The 26730-nt window shown below is 34.7% G+C and overlaps 1 protein-coding gene across 3 annotated transcripts in view; it reads right to left on the bottom strand.

Moving 5' to 3' along the window:
* DLC1 (DLC1 Rho GTPase activating protein) overlaps positions 1-13461 on the bottom strand; it is a 209179-nt gene extending 195718 nt beyond the window's left edge. The window contains exon 1 of one of the 3 annotated variants that reach the window (XM_064418072.1): positions 12969-13461. The gene's annotated coding sequence lies outside the window, so the exon portion shown is untranslated. The remainder of the gene's footprint in view (positions 1-12968) is intronic. The other 2 variants (XM_064418073.1, XM_064418075.1) reach the window with 2 other exon arrangements.
* Between the last annotated feature and the right edge of the window lie 13269 nt (positions 13462-26730).

The following is a 26730-nucleotide window of genomic DNA, read 5'->3' as shown; positions in this document are numbered from 1 at the left end:
CACAGTCCTAGATTTTTAACCTTCTTTTAGGAATGGCAAGCTTCATTTCACATTCACATTTTCCACCTCTGTGGAGACTCTGCTTAAAAAGAACATATATTCATAGAGTATATGAAATTCCATGCACATGTCATTAGTGTGTGGGAGGCTGAGCAAAATGGAAAAATAACACACAGAACCAGGCCAAAAAAATTATCTGCTTTCAGAGACAAATTTTAGTAGTAAAAAGTTAGCACAATTTTATAATTCTCTCTTATTTCCTGACAAAATATGTGATGAACCCTAAATATTAAAATCTAAAGTCAAATTGTTGTGTAAATTGTAGCACATTCTCATTCTGATTTCATCTTTATTTCTAAGTGTGTGTGGTCCAAAATCACCAGAGTGAACAATCAATAGTGATAATGCTTTTAACTTCTGGTGCACCTTTTGCTGACAGACACTAAAGGCCTTCAATTAAAATAATTTTACAGCCACCACAGTGTTTTGTTTTGATCTTTGAAAAGAGGCATGCTTACTAGAAAGTGGTCAGTGATTTCTACTGTCCTTCATGAGCAAAGTTTGGGAAAGCATTTGCAGCTTCCCTTTCTTCCCCTACTAGAACACTACCCTCATCTACTTTAGAGAAAATTAAACATGGTTGCTACAGCCATATAGGGAGATTTCTGGCAACAATCAGTAGAGATAGTAGAAGTTAAGAGTTCAAAACTAAAAAATGCAACTTCCTAATGGCATACATGCATCCACCTACCTAATCAATGCACAGAAGGCAGGCTCTCAAAGAGTTAATGGGAGTGTGTTAATCTTGCTGCTGCTACATGGATTTACAGAAGTGGGAGAACAGATCTGTTACTGTTTTTTTCATTTTTTGGATGTGGTGAGTTATATTTTATAGGGGATGAAAACCAAATTTTACTTTAGGAACCTTTCTGTTTTACTTGCATTATCACTAGATTTGCCTGCCTCATAGACTGCAGAAGAAAATATTAAACAGAGAAATCTAAAACACTTTGCTTGAAATGCATGACAAATAAATATATGGCATGGGCACTTTTATTGTTCTCTAACAAATAAGTGTGTGTTAGCACTTAATATGAAAATCTACAATACATATGTCACCTCCCCAGGCAGCTTCACCAGCACTTCCTGAAATCTGCTCATTCCCATGGCTCATGAAGGAGCTCAGAGCTTGGTGACAGCTTACTTTTCTTGTGCTCCCTCTTCACTCAAAGACTGTGTTAAACAATTCAGCTCAGAAATTATTTTCCTGCTCTAATTGCTCGACACTTAAGAGCTGACAAGAAAATGTCTTTTTTTTTCTACCTGTTTGTTCAGGACAATTTATTTCCTTTCACACACATGCGAGCACATAAGCTGTGACTTGGAGGGTTCATTGCTCCAGACCTCAGGAAGAGATTCTCTGCCAGAGAACCAAGTGCACTGCCACTTTGCAGAAGAAAGCGTTCCTGCCTTGATCACTGCTTTTCTGCTGTTACTTGACATGCAGCATCTTTTACCATCTGAGAATGCCCCTCTCAAGTCCATTTCTACTTTTGCCCAAGGGAAGAAGCATCCCCCTTTCTCACTTTCTATTCTTGCCATGTCACACCTAGAAACCTTTATATCTGATTTCTGCATAATTTTAAGACTGTCAGATGAACCATTATCAGTCTGTTGAAATGTTTTGCAGAGTGAAAATCTTTTCTTCTGATCAAAACATCTATCAATATGAGACTGTGCACTCGCCTGTTGCTATAATTCAAGACATATTTTGCTTTACTTTTCAACAGCACTGTTTGGTATTGCTTAGTACTATTAACTTTCTGAAGAGCAAAAGTTTGAAACAAAAATAAAAAGGATAAAACTTCTGGGCAAAATTTCTTGATCCCGAGTTTAAATTAAGGATTATTGGAAACATTGACCTATTATGTGATTCTTGACTTATAGAAAGTGAATCTGAGCAGTGGGTCATCATACTGCAGCAGAAGCCCATTCAAGAACCCTCTGATGCTTCACATTGTTTACAAAACTAGATGTTAATTTGGATGGATTTGTAATAATTTACTCCCTATCTCATTGTAAAATATAGTGTTAATGAAAAGTAGGACAAACCCTTAGATTGGTTTACTTTTTGGAAACTTTGTGTCTAGTCTCACAGAACTGAGTGACTTTACATCTCATAAAGCAGAAAATTATGATGAACTGGTAGGCTCACTTATAATTAGACTGACATTTTCCTTCAGTTAGGATGCCTGTGATTTTTTCTTTCATAAAAATGAATATTAAACTGCTTGCAGCAGGCTTTCAAAATACAGAGAGAGAATTTCATTTTTCTCATGAAATTCCTTTAGGATTTCGCTGTACTACACATTTTTCAAGATATGTTTTGCCTTCTCTTGCTTCCCTCCTCGAGGAAAAATGACACTTCACAAGAACTATCCTTACACAAACCCAATACTAGGACTGACACCTGTGAAAGCTGCATTGAGAAGAACTGAGTCTTGGAGCTAGAGGGAGAATGGAAAGGGAAGAACGGACACTTGAATATCTGGAACTGTGGCTGTGCAGACCTGTTGGAGCAGCTTCCCTTCTGGGGCTTAGGACAGGACACATAAACATCTCAGTTACAAGAATGCAAGGGCAGAAGCACACAACCAGGCTCTCTGGTCCTACATCTTGCCCCTTAGACTTCCAGGACATGGGAGAGGGTCCCTGTTTTTCCCAGAGTGGAAGAAAGACATAAGGAGAGAAACAAGGGGCCATGCAGCACCAGCAGCCACCACACAAGCTGAGGCAGTGAACCCCAAGCCATTAGGAGGGAAGGACTATGGCAAAAGCAGGCCTAAGTAAGACACTGCTGTGCAGCACACTTGGTGGCATCTCTGTATGGCCAAAGCAAGCACTGCCACTGACCCAGGTGGGACATCTCTGTTGTCTCCACCGATTCCTCCATTCTGACAATTCATTGCACCATATTCGACTGCCACTTTGCCATAAATAGAAAAGCTTTGGAAGGAAGGAAGTTACAGAGAACACAGGACAGCTTACAGAGTCTGTGGCAGGAAAGTTTCTGAGAGGGCAACTGAGGCAGTACAGCCCCACCATCATGCCAGCGTAATTTAATTTTTGCTAATGTTTTACATGGGATGCAAATCTTTTATTAAAAAAAAAAAAAGAACAAACAAAAAACAAAACAGGCAAAGCATTAGCTTATGAACGTAAACAAAGATGAAAGACTGTTTCATTACATTTTTTACATAGCAGGAGTACGTAAGCAATGGAGATCAAGAAGAAATATTTATTTTGTTATCATTATTTTATCTTCATTGGTCTGTGACCTCAGTCAGTAAACTTTGTTTAAGGAAGTCTAAGTGAACAGGGTCTGTTTCCTATAAACTCATCTCACATCTCCTGGTCTGGCTTGCATACAGCTCTTTCAGTAACTCCATACCAATCTCTGACACAGAATGTTGTTTACAAATAATTTGAGATAAAACATAAGCCTCTAGGTCCTCACTCAGCTATTTATTTTAAAAGATTTCCTGCTTTTAAAATGCAATCCTTCATTTTCTTATTTTGTGGACGTAGACCACCTTTTGGATTTCACTGAAGTGGAGACTTACCTTGTCTGCAGTTTCTATATAAGAAACATTTGCAGTGCAGGGTTATAGAACATGCTAAACCCTGCTGTCATAGAGTAGAAGTATAAGGATTGGTTTTTGTGGGGTATTAATCTAGTGAATAGCAGATGCAATTTTTTCTGCTTTCTTTAATATGTAAAATCAAATGCTAACGCTGGTTTGAACTTATAATTATTTAAAAATATTTACTACTTTATTCTAAAAATCAGAAATAGCATAGTACTCATAAGACAAGTATGTCTTCAGAATGAAATAATAAAACAATTAATTTAAATGTTTTCTATAACTTTTAATGGTCAGGTTTGCATGGCTATGCATGTGTTGTACTTATAAATGTGAACACAGACTATTAAATATAGGTGTTGCAAGCACATCCCAATATTGTCCTTTCCCAGGATCCTCGTCCTTTTCTTTGATGAGATCTTACTGTTGGTTTCCAACCATGAATCAGTGGACAGAAATAGAGGCAAACAGTACTAAGTCCAACATACAAACATTCCTTCCAGCATACCCTACCACAGAGGATTTTAAAATTGCTGCCCAGCTATGGATCAAACAGCACCCAACTGCTGACACCTCCCTGACAAGTTTGAGGAACTGACTCCTATTGAAGCATCTGTTAGGAGAGATTCTAAGAACATAAAGTGATTGGGAACCAAATATTAGAATTGCATAACAATACTCAAATGAAATATTACTGAACTTGTAACTCTGAAAGGTTAACTCTTTGCACTAAAGGGAGACACATGTAGAGAGGGCAACTCTGGGCAACTGCAAAAGGGACATCCTTCCAAGCTAATGACAAATGCCTTCGGCGTCAGAGATGAGCTTTACTTGAGAGAGAGCCCCAGAGCAGGAAGGGATCCTGAGCAGGGACTGGAGTAGGGGTAGAGGGGAAGTACAGCCTTTCTTGGATAAGAGATTTTTTCAATCTTCCTTTCTCTGATCATTAAGAGGAAGACAAAGCTGAGGGATTTCTGGCTCTCAAATCCCCCTCTTCCTGCTAGCCCTCATGAGTGGTGTCTCCACAGAGTGAGAAGGTGGCAGAAATGGGGAAGCTCTCTGCACACTTACCCTTGGGTTGCTGTGAGCAGTGACTGGATGAAACAAAAGCTGGTTTAAAATCAAACTAAAAAAAAGACTACTTGGTTGTGAACTGCATACTTGCAAATCTGATTTCCATATGCAGTTAACTGGCTAAAATTCTAATTAATAATGAAAACATAAATTAATAAAAAACAGAAATTAAATATAAAACCAGAAGTGAGCATAAATGACTGATTTATTTATTTTTATATACAGAGGGAGATTATTAATAGTTTTGTGAAGTCAGGTATTAAAAACTGTAGTTTTTAGATTATTCAGAACAAGAAAAGAAGTAAAATGATAAAATTTGCTGATTTCACCAAATTGAAATGGAGAATTAGGAGACTAAACTGCATAAGAAACTCTTTGTACTAAATAAAATGGGATCCAGTGATCAAAAAATACTTCTAATTATAAATTAATATTAAAACTCTCTATTATATCATTTACCTATCTGGAAAAAAAACCCAAAACTAAGTCACTGCAGCTGTTAATCTGGAACTGAATTTCAAACTCAGTTAAAATCAAAAGATATGCAGCACAATAGGCAAAAGAGAGGCTGAGCATCCAGTGGAATCATAAAAAATATTTTCTAAATTATTGTTATGCAATGAACTAAAAACTGCATGTAATAATGGTAATTCCATCTCAAAACCAGAAATAGAGTAGGAACACATACAGCAAAAAACAACAGAAAGGATTAAAAGTATGGTATAGCTTCTGTCTGAAGAGCCATGAAATGCATGAGTGTTTCCTGTCTGGGAAAGAAAGAATTTAGAGCCATATAAAAACCAATGGTATCATGAAAAAGGAGAACATTTATTCATTGTGTCTCATACAGCAGGAATTTGCAGAAATGCAAAGCAGAAATAGAAAGCAGAAATATTAAAATAGACCAAAGAATATTTTTTCTTCTCTATGTAAGTAAATAGAAGGTATAATATATAATAAATATAAATCATATTGCAAAATGTTTGGGTTTTTTCTGTTTGTTTTTTGTTTGTTATTTCTGATATAAGAAATACAACACAAGAAATTAATCAAGCTATGTACCTGAAATAATTTTTGTGACTTGATAAGGATTTCCTCTTTCCTTCAGGTATCAAATTCATAATACATTTAGCAAACTATTTTCCTTTCTTCTTCACAGATTCTGACATATGTCATATATGCTTATTACAGTTTACTGTCATTAGAAATGTCTAACACACTTAAGTTTGTAAACATTCTTCCTTTGGATGATATTTAACATGTTACAAAAACTGATACTGTCCAGCAGCGTTATAAGACCTCAATATATTAGACACCCCAAAATGTAAAGTTAAGTTGGCAAGTTATTCATTCAGAGACTTCAAAAGTCTTGCTTGTTTTGTGAAAATATTATTGGCTCCTAAGATACAAGCCCAAACTTTGTCAGTATTTCTTAATGTATAGCTTTAAAACATAAACCATCATGGAGTTATTTTATTTTCTCTTCCTCATAAAGCATCTGCATTACCAGTGCTCATCATCATACAATGAAGAGCTTTTACTTGTAGCCAACATGTGATTACAGTGGGTTTTGGCTTGGTTGTATTTGTATTTGGTTCATTTCCAGTGCTGAGCCTCAGATTAGTCAAAGCTCTTCCTCAAGGATGAGAAAGAGGAAATGACTGGATCCAAACTGATCCACAGTTATCCAGGCTTACTAAAGATCTATATAGTTTACACCCAATTTAATTATCAAATTAAAACCAATTAAACACAGCATTTAAAATATCCAACTTTAAGTTTCTGTCCTATTTTGAATAGTCAATAAAACAGTGAAATATTATTTTCTCAAGTACTTATACCACAATGGTATCACTTCACTGCAATTTTGTTAATGGCAGTTTAGTAATAATCAGCATTAAAGTCTTTTTAGCAGTATCATTCCAAAGTGAAAACATCCATCAAATTTATAACTGCCCACTAAAAAGTAAAAAGGTTTTAAGCCAAAAAATGTTTCTAGCACAGGGTTTTTAAGAAGAAAATTAGACCCATCTATCAATTTGGATCTGTGAGTCTGCTGGTCTTCAAAACTTAGTACTGTGAAGGTTATTATAGACACTGTCCTCATTCAATAATATAAATTACTTGTTTCTTCACAATAAAAGTAATCTAAGGTGTAAGGGTTTTAAGTCTTCTTTTTACATAGGAGGTTTATGTGGAAAATTAATTGCTCTTCCAATCCTCCCCCCAAATAATTTTGGCTCTCTATTCCCAGAAAATAGAAAAGATAACATAATTTATAGATTTCTTACACCTCCTTTCACTCCCTGGTTGAACTGGAAGCATCTTGAAAAGACATTAAATGAGAAAAGGTCATCCCATGGGACATGGAAATCCAGAAAACTGTGGCTATTATTTTTGGTCTGAATTAAGGAAATGTTTTTCCACAAATATGTCCCCCCTTCCCCCAGTCAGAAGACATTTCATTTTCTAGCCCACTCAAGTGAAAAACTAATCTTTTAGCTACAGGAGGTCTTTTTGAAAACAATATAAATTAACCAGATTGTATTCCTGTTGCCTTTTAGATTTAAGGTTCTAATATGGTGTTTCTATTTAAAAAAAAAAAAGTTGCTGGTGTTCATTATAGCCATGAGCTATGAAACCTCTCTAGTATGAGGCACTACAGACAATGGCCTCTGGCAACCAGCCTCCTTACTGAATAGCAGGGGTGCCTGTTTTCATTCCTGGTGTAGACATGACTAAAAAATATTTTTGACATTATTTTGCCTATACTTTGTACATAAAGAGCTGAAAATTATTTTCTCCCATTGAGAAGGACAAATAATTTTATCACGTAGATTCTATGGAGAATGACTTCTGAGTTGACTGTGCTTTTTGGTGGGAATGAACCATTAGCAGAATCATTCAGAATCCCATTTTTTTGCACCTGTGAAAAAGTACTGAGACCAAACTGAGCAAGAATTTCTGGAATGTAGCTAAAGATGTGAAAAGCAAAAATTATTCAAAATGGCAGCTGTTTCACTATTTCTTTGAAACTAGAGAGAGAAATAACATATAATGTACACTGAGTGCTTGGTAAATGCACTGGAGGGCCTAATTAAATCCACTTCCTCCAAGGAAGGGAAAGTAAAAATTTAATTTATCCTCCAGGTTGGTGAAACTGGGAGGAAAAAGGTCTGCATTCAAACCTAACCCTGAAATTGATTATTTTTCATGATATTATTCCCATTTTGGAATTCAGGAAATCTGTCTGTCAAAGGACTTTTACATAGTATGTGTATCTCACCTCTATATCCCCTTTCTGACTCTCATAGGCATAATGTGAATATATCTGCTACAGTCAATAGACATTCTCCACAGTATTTTCCAGAGTGCCTCAACTGCAAACTCATCAGCTGGTCTCCTGGTTTTATTATGATATTCTTCTACTCAGCATCTGTAGCCTGCCTGGAAAGATATGCTCAGCCCTGGAAATTGCTGTTTCTGAGTACATAACTACAGGAAAAATAAAACAGATGACTTGTGAGCTCACATGGAGATTTTCCCTTGATTTTAAAACTAATTCAGATCCATTTCCTTTACTAGCTACCAATTCTCTCACAACATACCAAAGCTTTTAAAAAAAATCTTTATATCCAGTATGGTATACCAAATTAAGCTGACAGTGACTCAATATTTGGAAGTTGTCAGTGACATCTGCATATAGGCATTTGATGGTATTAGAGTGTAAAACTGTTTCTGTGTATGTAATCCTCAAAGCCCAGGTTTTGCTGTGGAGGATTCAACTCTTGGCAACTATCCTTTCAGAAAAAGCTTCTCATTTTAGTCATTATTGAAAGCTATCAACTTTCTCTGATAAAACAGAATTAACTGACAATAAACAATTCAAGAAAAATGAAAAGGGATATCTCAATTTAGCAGACAAAAAAAATCTGTAAAGATTAACAGTACAACTTCTAGTGTGTTGAGCATCTCAGGACTGCTAAGAATTGGATTATTAAGTGCTCCAGACTGAAAAAGTGACTCCAAAATTCTCCCCGCCCTTTACATGTCTGTGTCATTTATGTGAAAATTCACGAGCAGGTCAAAAAAGGTTCATATTTTGCGATAGTCTTATCAAAGATGCTAGTAATAAAATATTACCGTTATGAAAGCTCCTCATTAAGGTGCAGTTAAACAGCTTTAATAATGTAACACCCATTGCTTTGGTCTGGAGTATTTGCCACTGCTTCCTCTTGCCCCTTCCATCTTCTCTTAGCTTCTTTAGCAGAACAACACGTTGCAACAATCCTCCATTCTAGCCCAGATTTTCCTCACTTTTTAGTCTAATGGTGTTTATTTCAAGCTCACCACCGGCTCTGTCTTATACCAATTTTTTTTATCACAAGGTGAATTTTCCACAAGTACCACGATGTTCAACTTGGAACATTTATTTGTTCTAGCATTAAAGACTATTTGTAGTGTTTTAATCCTATTGTGAAACTCTCACCAGTAAAACCTATCTACCCAGAAACTCTACAACTGATAAAGAGTGAGCAAGAGGCTGGGAATCGAAATACAGAGGTAAGAAAATTGATTATAAATTTCTTAAAGTTCAAGGGCATTTCATCTAAAGCTAATAGTTTTTGACACGGGGTACAATGAAATAACCATCAGGAAGTATCCGAAATCACTGTAAGAAAAAGAAGAGCCTAGATGAAAGTGAAGGCTAGAAGTAAAGAGTACATAGTATGAGTGAAATTGGTTTTAATGATACACATAGGCTAAGAAAACTTTGTATTTGGGATGTGACTGATGTAAAATACACCAAAGATGAAACTCTGGGCATTACTAATCTCAACATAAGTGATTTTTCTCATTAAAGGGAAACAAGGATCTATGGTAATTGTGGATTTGAAATTATCCAACAACAGACTGCTCTTAAGTAACTAATACCTGAAAGCATCAACAAATATCTATACTAAAAATATAATATAAAACATAGTGAAGTTCAATATCAGTAGTTATTACAATGAAATAATGTTCACATAGGATATACATAGCATTTACATGTAAAAATTCTAGATAAGTTTGGGTTAAGGTATAATTTATGCATATATCCATGTATGAATATGAATACATATATATATACACATGCATACACACATCTATTAAAAAATACACCTGTGTGCCCAGCCAGTCTTAAGAATTCACAGTGATCATCTTCTTTGGATGACATATTTAAAGTCCTAGTGGACAAGAACCTGAGCAACCGGCTCTAGTTGAGCCCACTTTGAATAACATGTTGGATCAGAGACCTCCAGAGGCTCTCTCCAAATAGGAAGGAAATCAAGATCTGACATTTCTAGATATGCTATTTCAATTGTTCTGGCCCTTATGTTACTCTGGTTTTGCCTTTTTGTTTTTTATTTTGTAAAAAGAACAGAAGACCAACAACCTCCCCATACTTTGTTTTTTTTCTCCAGACAAAAAAAAAATAGAATAAATGGAACCAGATGAATAAAATAAAAAAGGAGAATACTCAAAAAATATAGCTTCTTTTTGAGAAAAGAGGAAAACACTTTTAAATTCTCTTCCTCCTTCTGCTACTGCTGTCCTCAGGGAAGGTTTATAACAAAGAAGATACATTCCAGCAACAAAATTCATGTTAAGAATAACAGAAAAGTATTATAGAAAATGTGGCTTAATACTTCTGACAATCAAGAAAAATAAAATTAAGTAACTTTTGAGATTTAATGAAAAAGCCAAAAGTGAAATCCTTAGACTGCTCCATCACCTAAGAAAAAAATTTTTAATTGATTTTAAGCCCAGCACTTTAAAAGAATTACTCTAAACCTTGCCTGTGTAAAAACTGCATAACCAAGCTGTTGTCTTTACTTTTAATTTTCTTTTAGGAAGGATTGCTTTGTGTTACAGAGGTCTTCGTGAATTAGGCCTAAATTTACAAACTTTTTTTTCCCAGTGCTCTGAGTATGGAATTTGACATGAAGGTCAACAGGTACGAGTTCAGAAGAAACGTAGTTTTCAGGCACATAAATTTATGTGAGGGAAAGCTATTTGAATAATTCCTATTACATGGATGTAACCATTTGTGTTAATTTTTCTCAAGGCTGCAGACATAAATTCATTACTTCCTTCAAGAGAGTCATTTGAGACTTCAAGAGTCCAACTACTTGGGCTACTTTCTTGTTTTACATAAAGAACTTCAACATTTCTGAAGGAACACAGCAAGGTCAAAAACTCTAGATGCTCATTTTCCATTTTCATTATTGCTATATATATCTATAAAATAATTTTCTGAGGTTTTTTAGACTGTAATCCTTTTACTTGAACAAATGTATCTTAAAAGTCCAAAACAAGGTAAACATAACAGAGAAATTAGACTAAGTAGAACCAGAAGTTGAATAGTGATTTGTCTCCAGGACTTTCATTTAAACCTTCTAAATAGAAAACACAGGCATTTATCAGTGTTATATTTTCTTATGGTCTACAAGAAACTACAGAGTTTAATGAGAAAATACTTTCTGGATTCTCTTCTGTTGTCCACCCTGTAGTTCAACTGCCTCAGGTGTCAAGTATTTTCATCTGCAAGTGAGGTCAGATGAGGTCATTGTATACTTCAAGCCCCAGAAGTCGTGCTGCAGAAGATAACTGCTTAATAGGGAAATTTTTCTTCTGTTTAGCTGCAGTACTTACTAATACTAAATACGTGCACTTATACTTGCAGCAGCAAGCATGGGAACAGAGTGCAGTAAAAGCCACTAAAGCCAAATCCTTTGAGACGTTAATGTTCCAACAGAAATTTCACAAGGATGACAAAAAGATTCAGTCAAATTCCTCTCAACTTCCCAGTCCCACCACTTACACATCGCAGCTCTTCCAGACCAGAACATCTCACTGGAGAAGACTTGTCCATAAGCAAATATGGTATTAAAATTCATCCCAGAATATACTCAGGAACAATTTACTGCCTATTGGTAGCTCCCTGTCCAGTTCAGATGCATTCCCTTCACAACTCAGAGCCAATTCTGACCACCCTGAGCAATTTTCTTCCTACAAATGGCAGTAAAGTGTCCAATTCTCAGTCTGTTGCAGAGGAGATATTTCCCATTTTGGAATATCCTTCATGTCCTTTCAGAACAATAATTTTGAAGAATAGTAAAAGCAAAGTTAAAAGATTCTTGAAATACAGGAACAGATGACTTCTCTTTAGTTACCAATCTAGCCAATTACTACGTGGAGATTTAATGAAGCATGAAAGAAAGAAAGAAAGAAAGGAAGAAAGAGAGAAAGAAAGAAAGAAAGAGAAAGAAAGAAAGAAAGAAAGAAAGAAAGAAAGAAAGAAAGAAAGAAAGAAAGAAAGAAAGAAAGAAAGAAAGAAAGAAAGAAAGAAAGAAAGAAAGACATTTTCAGATTACTTGTACTTTTCAGGCAGACAAAGAATACTATATAGATTGACATAAAAAATGCTTCTCATATCCAGAAAAAATTAATAATTAAATCACAACTTTACATAAAATATAAATAGATTCACATATCAGTGAAAGATACTATACTGATTTACTCCCTAAACTCCTTAATAGCAGATTCTTATTATTTTTATTAGTTACATGTTAACTAGGTTAAGAAAAAAAAGAGTAAATACATGCATCCTTCCAAAAATTATAGTCAGCTGACATTTACTGAATCTTACTTTACCTCTTCTAAATGTTAGCACAGTACACAGCAATTTCTGTATCTAATAATGCATTACTAAAAATAACCTAATTTAGTTAAAGCCAACAAAAACCTTGGAATTTCAGATTTAGAGTATACACCTTTAAGACTGTATTGTCACTTCTATTACAAATTTCATCTAGGACTGAGAAAAGGCTGGAGACCTAGCCCAGTGAGATATAACTGATATATCAACCTAATACACTCCTCATCATCATTTACTGCTGGAGTAGAGAGAAGGGAAGGTGGGAAGAGAGAAAAAACCATAGCCCTAAATTGTTGTTAAATGAGGTGAAAAATCCCAAATCACTCACACCTAACTTTCCTATTTAATGTACATTAAAAAATATACAAGTAATACCATACAGGTCTATTTATATATGAATGCAAATAAAGTTCAGGATTTTAAGCATATTTTTAAAAACTAATAAAAACACACAGAAATTTTTTTTTATAGTTCTGGCACATTTTGATAAACAGAGTTATCACAGTTTACAACTAAATGTACATTTTTAAAGATTATAAATTTTTTACCTTTATGTCTAGCGCAGAGATCCTGAACGCAGAACACTCCAGTGCTTGATACTGTTTGTTTCTTTCCTGAGGTTTTTCTTACCTTCTTTTAATTTTTTTCCTTTTATTTTTTCTTTTTTCTTTTAAAAAAAAATAAAAAAATTGATACTTGAAAGTACAGAGAGATTCCAAGACAGCCTTACCTAGATGAAGAGAATCAGGAATTCAGACATGACCTCCCTAGAATCTTTGGCCATTAGAAGAAGAAAAAAAAGCCCAAACAACAAAGCGAAGAAGCAAACAAACAAACAAAAGAGCCCAGTCCCAGCCAGCTCCTGCTAGCATAAAAGTTCAGATTTCGCTACTGAGATCATTGCTCTATTCTAAGCAGTTTTGCTCAATGTGTGATTCTAACAAAAACACCCTCTGCAGCTGGAGGGAGCCTTAGCTAAGCACGAGCCTGTCAAGCTTTTCCCAGTGACTTCTGTCTACTAAATTCAGACTGATGTTTTGTGAAAGGGGGCCTCAACAACCAGGCCCAGATTGCCTGAAAAGTATTTCCTGCCTTTGAGAGAGAGAGAGAGAGAGAGGGAGAGAAACAGCGAGCCTGCCTGCCTGCGCCAGGGAGAGAGCGCAGAAATGGAGGGAAAAGAAAACGTCAAGACCGAGCGTTTCAAGGCAGTCAGCTTTATACTCTGCTGGGCTATTTCTGCCAAAGGAAAAAATCTGTACTACAGCTACATAATGTGAAAATGTATTTAAACCTCTCCTTCCTGGGATTGTCTTTTAAAAAAATGCTTCATGCTTCTCTAATGCTCATGCAAAGGTAGTTATCCAGAACAACACGAGAACATTTCTGAAACACCTGGTCTTTGACATCAGGTAGAGAGAAACATGGTGTAAACTTAACACATCACAGTGAAAAAAGGTCTAGTACTATTCTGTCAAACAAATATACACAGTTAGGCAGATTCCATATAAAGAATAATGCTAAAATTGCATTCCTACTCAAGAGAGTAAGCTGGATCTTAGAAAACAAATGCTACGTTTAAACCCAGTCATGTTGCAGGCAGTGGAATATGTTGCTTTACCTCTTTTGAGAATCCTCCAGAGTCACACAAATCCAGCTCTGCAAAAGCAAAAGGACAGACTCCATCTTGATCATATTAGTATTTTGCTGACATAAACCACTTGTAACTACTTCGTTCCAGTTTGACAGGGTGCCTGAATCATGTCTTCAGAGTAACCCACAGCATCTACATCCTTTGCTCTATACAAATTTAGTGAATATCGTCTGTTTATCTTTTCTGCTTTCTTCTGCCTTCTCTGAACGACTTCCTCTTAGCTGTTCCAGCCTGAGAACTTGGATTACCATTTGGTTTTGATTAAAACCAGACGGACAGCTCTGTGGAAGTTTGAGGGTAAGCTAATGGAAATTACTAGTATGGCTTTAATTAGTATGTTTATTAGTAATAAATATTAGCTATTCACATAACAAATTCTACTAATAAACACATACAAACCCCCATCTTTGGCCACTGGTTTCATATTTAGGTGAAATAACTTAGTATTTATTTTATTTAAGTAAGTATGACTCATAATAGTAATCAACATATGCAATTTTAAATTTTTTTACACTTAAGACAGAAAGTAGTGCTGTTGCTAAGTTTATTCATCTTACCAGGTGGGTCAGTCATACATCACTTACTCTCTGACGACCCCTTCAGCTGGCGTAGACTTCCTTTATTAATTATTGGTCTGAGTAAATTATTTTATGGTTATTGATCAGGCTATTAATTGAAAACTTTGCCTTTGTCTGGCATTGAGAGGGAGCTACAGAGGTAACACATTGCAGATGTTTTTGTACACAAAATAATGTCTGGACATTTACTGACCAGAAAGGCTGCATTCAGCAGGCCTGCCACAACTGGGACAGGATATTTATTCTGAAAGGAGATAGAAGACCTTCTAAATTACTAACTGCTGATACATGAGTTTCTACCAGTCTCCAACAACTGCTTTTAACTGTTTATATAATGCCTTCATTAGCTCAATTAAATCTTTCCAAGGGCACTTCTTAAGTCAAAGAAAAGCCAGCCCTGTAGGGCTGTCTCCAGCTCCCACTAATATGGCCATATCTGGAGCTAATTTGTCAAGCTTTAGTTCCTGAGCATGTGGAACTTTGTGCTAAAATCTGCTAAATTTGCCGAATGTGGTCTTCGTTGTCACATGTGTAATTTTATATCTGCAGTTTTCAGCCTTAAAATTACAGTATTAGCTTTAAAAGTTAGTTGCAAAGTTATGCAGGCCCAAATGGAAGTGGGTTTGAAATCTTTCCCAGTAGCTTTCATGTACATGGATAGTGGAGGTAGACAGCCTTAAGTGGAATGACTTCCCAGCCTAACCTCTGCATCTTCAAAGGCGGAGGTCTTTGAAGCCCATAAAAGGAAACAGCACATGTGCTGGTAAACTCAGAACAGCCAGAAGCACGGCCCCAGAGGTAAATAACTTTTCAGGATTATTTTTAACTACATTTGGCTACTCTCAGTTCTGAATCCATAACTTTTACTCCACTGTGAAGTGTGATTTATACTATTTCCCTGCAAGATTTCAGTTTGGAATTTAGTGAATAAGTTACAAGCTGTGAAGGGGTACATTTTATTTGCAATTATGCAATTGCACAAATTGCACAATTTTAAAATTTATGTTTATGGGAATAAAAATAAAACAAAAAGCCTTCAGTTTCCTTGCAGTTAAAATTTACTAAAACTATTTGACTTTATAATCGCAAAAAAAAAGTTATGAAAATTTGAAACACATTTGTTTACCAAAAAGGTAAACAAATATTTCAAGAAGGATTTTAATTTTTTTTAAGAATTATTTTTCTTTAGCTAAACGTCGCTTAATATTCCATTATAAACCTTTGGTTTCAATGAAATAAGGAGTTCTCTCTTTTATTGCAGAAGCCAGTCACAAGGAATAAGACATTGAAAAACTTATAAGTTGGGACATATTTTAAAGATATGAGATTACATAAACATGATCTGCTATGTGAAACAGTTTCAAAAAGAAAACTTATTTCAATTATTCTAGTGCTTGATGAATAGTTGAAAAATAGGAAAGACCATAATAGACACTGTCTGTGCATTTCCTGTCTAAGAAAACTGAGGGCAGACTGTCTCCTAAATATCTTTTCCTGCTATCACATCTGAAGAAAGCAGGGGAATAACCAGAGTTTCAATACTTATTCAAAAGCTGCTTTAATAGAACTTTACAATGGTAGAATAGAAAGAACGTGAAAACAGAACATTGAAGTTGGAAATCTTGATAATTCTGTTTGATCTTGAACAATAAACAGAATGGAAAAAATTAGTAGAGGAATGGAGTACTTATGAGAAACAAGGAAATTCACTAATAAGGCCAGTTAATAGCATGTCCATTGTGGTCAGACTGACTATACTAAAATGATAGAATTTATCTCTTTGCAATTTCTAAGCTTAAGTCAAACACAAAGGTGGTCTTTTTTCTTAGCACAGCTGTAACTCAGAAAACCATATGTCTCAAACCTAGGCTATATAAATCAGGTATTCAAATAACTCCAACTGTTTTTTAGCTAATGTTAGTTGAAGAATTGTAACATTCTACTCTTATTATGATTACATTTTATTTATAAATAAGAGCAATGTTGAAAAAAGTCACACATATATAATATTATTTATACACAAACATAAAATATTTTTGTCATACTAATGTAAGCTGAGTACACTCCGTAATTGACATATTGTGGAAAGAAAAATTAATAATATGCTATTTCCATGATCCTATATAAAGTGAACTACCAAAACAATTAAAAACTAAGAAGAATTCAAAGTAGTCAAGCAATTTCTGTTGTAGCAGTACACAGACATTAATACAATGCAGATGTGGATATTTTCATACACTCTTTATTTGTCTGAAGATCTGATGATCGTTTCTAGACCTCAAACTACACATGGTGGTAGGCTCTTCCATAATTTAGTTCTTACTCAGTCAAATCCTTACATAAAGCAATGAGAATTTATCTAAATCTAGCAGCTGGTTTTTAAGAAATTATTAACATAATATAGCTATGGATTCCTGAATGCAAAATTCAAGTAACTTCTGGGAAACAGTATCATCAAGGTTTGTGGACAGACCTAATCTGTTTTCGTGCTTAAAAAGCAATCCTGCTGAGAAAGTAATGTGCTAAATAAGAAAAAAAAAAAACACCTGCGATCTTTCTCTTTTTTGTCTTAAGAATTAGAGGTTGCCCTATGCCTTACAGAAAAACATGAAAGCTTTCACTAACATCTTTCTTTTTTCTTAAAGAGCATATTTAAACATGATATATTCCCCTAAAAACTGAAGTAGAGGAAAAAACCCCAACCCTGTTTTGTTTAAATACATGTGGAATTGCCAAAAGTACTTCAAAACAGAGACTAACAGCTCCATTTTAAAAACTATTTTGAAACTTGCCATGTTTGCTTTTCTTTCACAGTGGAATTAGCTGATTTAATAAGGTAGTCCATATTTCACATTTCATAGGTATCAAGTATACGATTTTGTTCTTGCCAAGACATTTTATGATTTGATGAAATCATTATAAAACACAAGAGGGAGCAAGTGGAGGGAAAGAGAAGCATCCAGCAGGCGCACACAGACTGGTAGAACAGAATGGCTGGGAATCAGGGATGGGAGGAACACAGATTTCATGTACCTGCCCTGCTCAGGGACATGACCATGTTTCCTATATCCTTGACAGATCCCAGTGCATTGAATTGCAGTATAAATGTGCTGCACAAGGAAGTCTGAAGAAGGTTCTTTGCCATTTCCCAGTTGAAATAAATTTTCAAGTGACCATTTCCACAAAATGAAATTAATTTGAATATATTAAAACTATATATATATATGCACAATTCTTCACTGTCAAGATTTTATGAACAGGATACAACTGGAACTGCTTGAAAAAATCCTCATCCAAATCACTAGGAGAAGGAATAATATCTGTGTGTATGACTGTGAGAAATGATTTTTTTAAAATAAAAACCATACCAAATAAAATAAATACCCCTTGTAAATACACGATTCATTTGGAATTTGCTAATTACATTTCTGGAATTTGGAATATTCAATTCTAATTGTCAAGGACTTAATAATTTAGACAAAAATATTAAAATGGTTTTTAAAAGAAGCCCTTAGTCTTGTGTGTATTTATAGACCTTCTTGTTCTCAGTGATGTATTAATGAAAATAATTATTAAGCCCTTAAAAGGTAAAAAGAAAGTTAAGACCCTTTTGGTTTTTATTCAAAGATTCTAACTTTTCCACAGAAAATAAGCTCTCAAATCTGAGGCTGCTGCTAAAGTAGGCCCAAGCACCAAAATAATATGCCAAATGAAGATTAACATGGATTAAAAGAATGCAGTGACTTCCCAAATTAGTAGATGATAACACTCAGGCAGATTATCTATTTTTAGAAGTGTTCGTTCCATTTCCTGTTTTGGGACTTTTGATCATTAACATTCAGGTTTGAATAACCAAAAGAAGGATTTTGTTTATAACATAGTAGGCTATTTGAAGTGTGTCTTTCAGGGTTGGTTACATTTTCCCTAACATGGATTTTTAGCCATTTCTCCAAACAAACGTCAATTGTTCTTAAGTTTCAAATATTGGTAGAAATTTCTGTGTCAGTATTTAAAAAACCTTTTCTTCACTAATATGCATATGAAATAGTTTCAGTCTACTCTCTTTAAATAGAGCGAAACATTTTAGAAACACCAAAGGTAGAAGCAATTAAATGTTTAAACTTTCCTCAAATTAGGTCTCAAGTGTACCTGTTAGTGGACATGCTGGTTGATGTACACACCTTTTCTTACATTGGCAAATTGATGACAAAACCTGTAAAATTACAATTACTGCAGGTCCCATGGAAATAAAACCTATCACAATCTACAGTTTCATGTTTCCAGACAACTAACACTAAAGTTCAGCAAGACATTGTAAAGCTATTTGTTTGATAGTGTTACACAGTGATATAAACTAAAGATAAAACACAGTTTCAAGAGCTCATCAAAGAATAAGTAGTTTTAGCCTCTCTGGAATATGCTATCCAGATTTTGGCATGGCTTCTAGCTCTCAGTAATTGATCAGTATATCTGTCACAACTTGGCAAAACCCTCAGAAAGTTGTGTATTACTTAACTATATTTTACATTTCCTGTTGTGAAGACTGTGTCTTCTATTTTGGGGATATCTTTCAAGCAATTATTAGTTTTTAAATCAAGCTCCTATGGAGACAGTTTTTCTTTTAAAAAGCACAAATTTCAAGCAAAAATATGAAGATACATTAACTACTCTCCATTTTCAAGTACTGTACAAAAGTATTGTGGTTACAAGATGAATTATAAATGGTTTCATGGGTGCAAGTGGTACATTTTATTTCCATAGAATTGACTAGCACTGATAAAACAGAATACTTGCTTGCATATGGTAAATATTAAGGATGGTGCCATTAAATATTGGGTATGAGTAGATAATAAGCAGCCAGGTTCTTCAACATTCTTCATCTCTCAGTGAAGACAATTCTTTCCTTAAATCTCATATATATGAATATTCTTGGAAGGATGTTGAAGTAAATTTACATGAAAAGTCACATTTTATTGCTATTAATGTTCTTGTGATAGGATCAAAATAGTTCCACTAAACTCAGGGGAGATACTTCAATTTAAAGTCATTGAGGATCTGGTCCTGTTGTTTCAGACTTGAGCGAGCTGTTTGGATTCATTATTCCTAATTGCTTTCAGACCTGTGCAATGCCAGTCTCTCAATGGTCGTATTATGCTCAGCATAACTGAATTTTCAGACCTAGAACCTTAGAATCTTTAGGCTGGAAAAGTCCTTTAATATTATCAATTTCTACCATTAATCCAGCACAATGGTGTTTCCTCACTAAACCATATCCCCAAGTGCCATATCCATGTACCTTTTGAACTGCTCCAGGAATGGTGATTCCACCACTTCCCTGAGTGGCCAGTTCCAATGGTCGACATACCTTTCAGATATGAAATTTTCCCTAATATTCGATCTAAACCTCCCCAGGAGGTACTTGAGGCTGTTTCCTCTCTCCCTCTACTGATACTTGCTTTGTGGTATCTCTGTATTTATATTTACTATCAATTATTTTATATTTTTCCATCTATCTAAAATATAAGAATATAAAATAATATAAAGAATAAAGAATATATAAGAATATAAAAGCTGTTGATCCACTTCCTAATCTTTGTGTGGCTGGATGCATAAGAGCATTCAATAACTCTCAGGAGCATATCATTCTTTCTCACTGTAATAACATATAAATTTGTAGTTGGTGAAACACAGGGCTCTGTTTTTTGTGTTTGGATATGCACACTGTGTTTAACATTTCTACAGAATCTATAACATTTGCGCAAACTCTGCCTTTATTCTCTTTTGCAAAATACCCTAAAAATTTACCTTTTCTGTATCACTTTTCATTCCATTACTAACCTGTTTCATCTTCAGAGTCAATCAGAAAATACTTATAGTGGTAATGTGTTTGTTCTTAAAACAAAACAAGAAAGGCTGTTTGTCTGTTTCCTGAGAAAATACTTGGGAGACAAATATAATTATCACTGTTTTCTTTTAGAAACCACGAGTTAGTCAAAATAAATTCAGACTTGCCAAACAATAGGGAATTATGGCTTATTTCAGACAGATTCCTTCCTGGTATCATTCAATTTAGTATCATTAACCTTAGCTATGCTGACTTAAAGAAGTTTGCATGATCATTAGAAGAAAGTTTGTCTTTAAACATTCTAATGATGTAGATAGTAACCATAAAGATAAATCAGACTTTGTGGGACAAAACTCCATAGCATAACACTTTACTAATATTACAGATGTAAAATTAGTAAAAATTTAATCATCTTAATATAAGTACTTAATATGTAACTAATATTTTACTAGATTATTTTACCAATATACTAAAATATCATCAATACCTTAATAATATCACAGATGTTAAAAGTCTGTAGGGCGCAAAGATATCAATTTAAAGATAATTTAAATGTTTATACAAAAAGCATATATGAGATTGCATGCTGGTCTTGAATTTTACTGTATTTTATCTAGAATTCTGATGAATTAAGGAAGGTCCGAGTTTGTGGTTCATTGGTTAAGACAGCTCAGTGAAGACAACCTTTCCTGAATCTACATAGACATATCAAAGGCTGTTAAACAAAGATACAAACACTGGCTTGAGTTTCTCATCTAAACTTTTGAGGAAACTGGGGCACTGAACATAAGAGCTAGCAGGGAAATCCTCCAGGTGAGGTGGTCTTGTTTTTATAATCTTTCATGACTTGCCACTACTAAAATTTGCTCTTTGCCACTGTAACACACAGAATATTGGGCCTGACCATCATTCTTATGTCATGTTTTCTTATGACTGGCTTGGTACAGAATATCCAAATTCAAGAAAACCCAACATTTCTAACAATATTATGCCTGTTTCTATTTTGACCTTGGAGAGACAGAAGTAAAAGCTGAAATTGATAATATTTTAACACTTTAGTGGAGTACCTATTTTGTCTGCTTCCTAACTTATTAAAAATAAAAAACAGTTAACATTTTTATAAACAAACTTTTTTTCCTAATTGATCTTTATGAAAATCGAATACAATAAATCTTGTGTCTGCTGGAACTCAGAGAAGAGATGAGCTTCTTTATTTCATTAGGCAAATTGCACACTGTATAATGAGCTGTGGATGAGGTTGCCGTGGCAGGAATATGTTTGGTCATTCCAACATCTGGGCTGGTACTGAGAAGTCTGCCTATTGCTCTCTCCCTAATGAGATGGCTTGACTCTGTGCAGATGCATAGTGAAGGTAACTCCTCATGCCTCTTTCTGCAGTGGAAGTAAAATTGTTCACCCCTGCCAGGGAATTCATTATACTTTCCAGGGGAAGACTTCCTGCAGTCTCTTCTCCTGTATGATAGGAGAGACCTGATCCACAGAGCAGAGAGCTAGATAATGCTGGGAGAAAACCATCTGGCTTTTCTTCCTTCTCCCTCTCTTTTCCCTATATCCAGTGAGTGTTAAAATTGCAATGGTAATTAGAGGGATGCAGTGATGAGAAAAAGGAGGGCATCAAAGCTGCAGCAAGTTTTTCAAAGGTGGTTTCCATCCAGGAATGGGATAGGACTGTATTGAGCAAGTGCAGTAACATAATTTTGTTAGGGATTAGGGGCATGTGCTCATTTCTTTTATAAATATGAGCAAAGACATATCTGCAACACAAGCACCAATTGAACTGAGAGATAACAACCATGTGTTATGTACTAGTGCAACCACATTCTATACATCTCAGCTTATGCTGAGCTATATATTTCTTGCTTTTTCCTTTTTAGCTCAACAAAACCCAACGAAACTTAAAACCCTTCAACATTTAAATTAAAACCAGAGGATTTGGTGGTTTCTACATTAATCAGACCACAGAACATATAAGGAAAATAAAATGCAAGTAATGTCTCCATGAGATGAAATGAAATATCTGATGTGCAACTGCTGATGACTAAGAGTTAAGTTTAATATTTCTGTGCACCATTTAGCTAGTTCAATATTTCATTCTCCATGAACTGCAGCAATAATTAAGGAAGATTTCTTATGGTGTTGTCTCTTACACTTAGTTTCCCAGTGCCTAAAAGGCTTTGAGCTCACACAGAATACTCCCAGTATCTTTCACTCTCCTTCTACTCTCCAAGACAAGTATTCCTAAACTGGCAGCAACCAGCCAAAATTTAAAGACAAGGCAACATGTATGCAACTCTGAATATATCTCACTAATCTGAGAAACTGAGCTCAGAGAGAAAGGAGTTTGAAGAAAGAGCTGGGCCTAAACAACTTGGTTTTGAAAAACAAAGAATAAGCCACCAAAATGCATTGAGACTATTAGGAAAAAAAAAAAAAAGGAAAAAAGAACTCAAGGACCACAATTTTCATCCACACTTTTCTAGAATGGAATTTGGTTCACTCTGATAGTTTTCATTTCTAATGCTTCCTTATCAGTTGTTTTTAAAATCTAATACCATGAAAAAAATTATAGAGACATGCTTTGATTCTGTTCCTTTAAAATTTTATGTCCTGGCAAGACTTCCTCCATTTTTTTTCCCAAAATTGCCTGTAAGACAAGACTATCAGTTATTCACAGAGCCTTTCATGCAACACTTGCTGTACCAGTGTCCACATGATCTTGTGGTCTATATAGTCTGGTCTTGGGCTATAGTACTTATGTCTGCACTGGGGAATAGTGTCCAATGAAAGTAAACCTGTAAAGACAAACAGCTGAGGAAGTGAGATCTACATTATATGCATTTCAGAGGCTGTGTTTCTTTAACTAGTAGGGTGCCCTGGGCTGAATGTATACGGTGTGCTCCATGTGATGCAGTCTGCTTTCATCCACATGCTCCTATAGCCTGCTATTAAAACATAGTAAATAGGAATGACTAGGAGATTTGCCTCAAAAAATGCTTTGGATTTGTGTTAACCTGCTAATGTAGATATATTAGTAACCTGGTAAAACAGTACACCTCAGTAAGGGAGTTATGTAACAGTCCTTCTCAAGGGAAGGTTTTGGTTGATTTTATTGGCTTTGTCATGGGCAGGTGGAAGCTTAGCCTTTTTGATCTTCATTAGACATTAGAGCGGTTTGCTAATATTTCTTTAAAGATTAGTATTAAAGATTTTACTGAATTCATTATAATTATAACTAATTATATTTTTTTCACTAAAACTGCATTGCTGATTCTGAGTAGAAAACAAGATCACATACAGCTTACATCTTGAAGGATTTCCACTTCCTTTTTGTAGAATAAATATTCTATTCATCCCTTGTTTATGCTTTCTTCCTCTTTCCATTTTTGATATTTTCGTTGGCAGTATTTGGTTCTTGCATGGTATTCTAAAATAGAGAACATTTCTCCAAATTTAGCTTAGTAAGACATTTTTTCCCCTCTCTCTCACATTCCCTACTTTTCTTAGTCTGACTACCATGATTGTTCAAAGCTTCCCAGCTGCTAGTCCTTCTAGAAGTGGCAAAACTGACAATGATAAAGACTGTTTTCACATCTTTTTTCAAGACCACATGTTTAACTTGAGCAAAACCATGATAAGCGCAACAGTAGGCTTTGAGTGTGTGCAATATTTGAGTAACAATGATTTTTTCCTCAGAGAGAAGCAATCTCAAATTGCAAAGGACAAAAGAAGCAAAACATACCAGAGTAAATAATAACATTATGTGTAGTTTTTTTTCTCATTATAAGAGTGAGGGTAAAGGAAACTTAAGAGAAATACTCCATCTTTTATAAAAGCAACTCCAATTAGAGTTTCTGTATGAACAAATTTTAAAGTTTCAAGGAACCTCCCTACTGAAGTAATTAGATAACTGTGAAATTTGTTTTGGAACAAAAGATTATGCTGGTAAAACAATCCAAAATGAACATCAACATACCGTGCAACTCAGCATTGCTCATAAAACTAATTTTTAAATATCATTGCCTGATATATTAATTAGATTTTAATAAATGCCAAAGGAACAGGGAAACTGCATCCTGTTATAAAAGTGGGTAAAAAAAGAAAAAAGTATATTTTTCAAGTCACTTGAGCGAAGATGGTAGTGAAAAGACACCTGACAAAGAGTGGCAAACTATACACAACAAACATTTGTGGGGAAGATCAAAGAGTAGTAACATATAAGGAAAAAGATACCAGCTATTTATCTTTAAAAAGAAGTGAGGTAAAAATGAAAGGAAGTACAAAAAAAAAAAGGAATATATGCTCTGTTAAGAACTGAGGACTCCAGCAGTTTTTCTCACCTAAAACTGGTCAGAATCAGACCTGAAGAGATTCAGCAGATGACATATTCAAAGTAAAAAACAGGAACTGTTTTGTTCTGTCTCCCATGAAAAACTGATATTGAAAGGTAACATAAGATAAAAGAGATATACACAACCAAGAGAAGAATTTTGGATAACCTTATTTTGTCATCTGATAATTCAGAGAAGAAGAATACAATATTATCAGTGTTTAATATGAGTCCAACCTTCACGTCCTTTATGCCATAGTAGATTTGTAAGATTAGTTTACATACTGGGGAAAAGAGAGACTAAAACCAGCTTTTCTGAGAGAGGCAGGCATCTGGAATGCTTCCCAGACATCACAGAAAATTTTCAAACAAAACTTGTAGGTGTTCAAAGTAATAAATATGTCAAGGATGTGTACTCTTTTATATGGAGTTTTCATTTCAAGTTGTTTCCTCTATTTGTATGTTTTGTAACATAGACATACAAATATATATCAAGATAAGGTATATCCAGCACTTTCATATCCACTGATTTCTAAAATGCTTTTTTTTGTTATTTCTTCTCTCTTTATTGTATCAAATTTTGCATTAGAAACAAACTATTTTTATAGTAGACATGAACTCTTGTCTGTCGGACCAAGATCAATGCTTTAATTTTCTTGGCTAGGCTCATAGGCATACTATTTTCAGTGAACTCACCCTTTCTATTATGTGCCAGCTTACTTTTAAAGAAGATATTATGGCAAATTCTCAGTTACTTGGTTTCCTCTGTGTGTTAAGGAGACATGATAATTCTTTTTCTTCTTTGCAATTCAAGATAGTAAGTACTGACTCCATGCTGACTGTCATAATTACCTAGAAGACGCCTAAAAGCAGGTGCTAGCACAAAGGTAATATACCAATCTAAGGATTCAAAGCAGAGCACAAATGGAAACACTGAAATATGCTGTTCTGCATATCTGGGTAACCCACACATCCCATTAGATATGATTTCTAAAGATCAAAGCCATTTTAAATTTTTTTACCCATCTTGCAGTTAGAAAGAACTAGCCTTTCACAAAACTTCTCTTTTTGGAGAGAAGGTGTTCCTGGTACATAGTGGCCCTTATGATTAAAACAGTTAGAGTAAACTGTGCATTTTATCAACCTGAAAAGGTGCAGATAAAGACCTGTTCACTTTAGTCAGTACTACCTTCTTGGGTATACTTCCCACATTCACATGTTTCCTAGATGAACTTCAGGTAACAAGGTAAGAAAATCCTAATACCAAAGGACTAAAAGGAAGATCTGCAAATTGCCAAGTCTGACACAGAGTTCTGTTACTGAAGCAGGGTTCTTAATGGAGATCAACTAGAAAAAGTACTTAAGAATGCATAGGAAGACAAGTTCCTTCTGAAAAGGAGCTGTAGTGATGCAAAAAAATTATTTCCAACCAAAGTACAACTTGAAATATTTCAGCACCTCATTAACAGTCTTATAGCTAAATACTTATATATAATGCTTTACATTTATTTTTGTGCTGATTCAAATTTTATAATCCAAATCTCAACTTCTTCTATAATAGTAATAAATGGGGGGGTTATATTTTAGGTTAGGTAATTCAGAGAAAATTGCCAAATATGTAACACTAATATTTTTAACAAGTAAGCATCCCAATTAACTCAAATTTTAAGACTTGTGAATATCAGGACTTTAAGTTACATTTCTCACTAAGAGAGAAACCCTCATGACAACTGTCACAAAGGACTGTGATGCCTAGATAACTCTGCTCAGAAAGGTGCAGTTCCACTGGCATTTCTGAGGACCTGACAGATATTGAAACATAGAAAGAGGAATGTAGATTTTTACCGTAATTTATTTATGTCACAGTAGTAAATTAATATAGTAAGTG

This window comes from Passer domesticus, chromosome 4 (genome assembly GCF_036417665.1).
Source record: "Passer domesticus isolate bPasDom1 chromosome 4, bPasDom1.hap1, whole genome shotgun sequence".
In the NCBI taxonomy this organism is placed as follows: domain Eukaryota; kingdom Metazoa; phylum Chordata; class Aves; order Passeriformes; family Passeridae; genus Passer; species Passer domesticus.
This window is presented reverse-complemented; position numbering and strand designations above follow the sequence as displayed.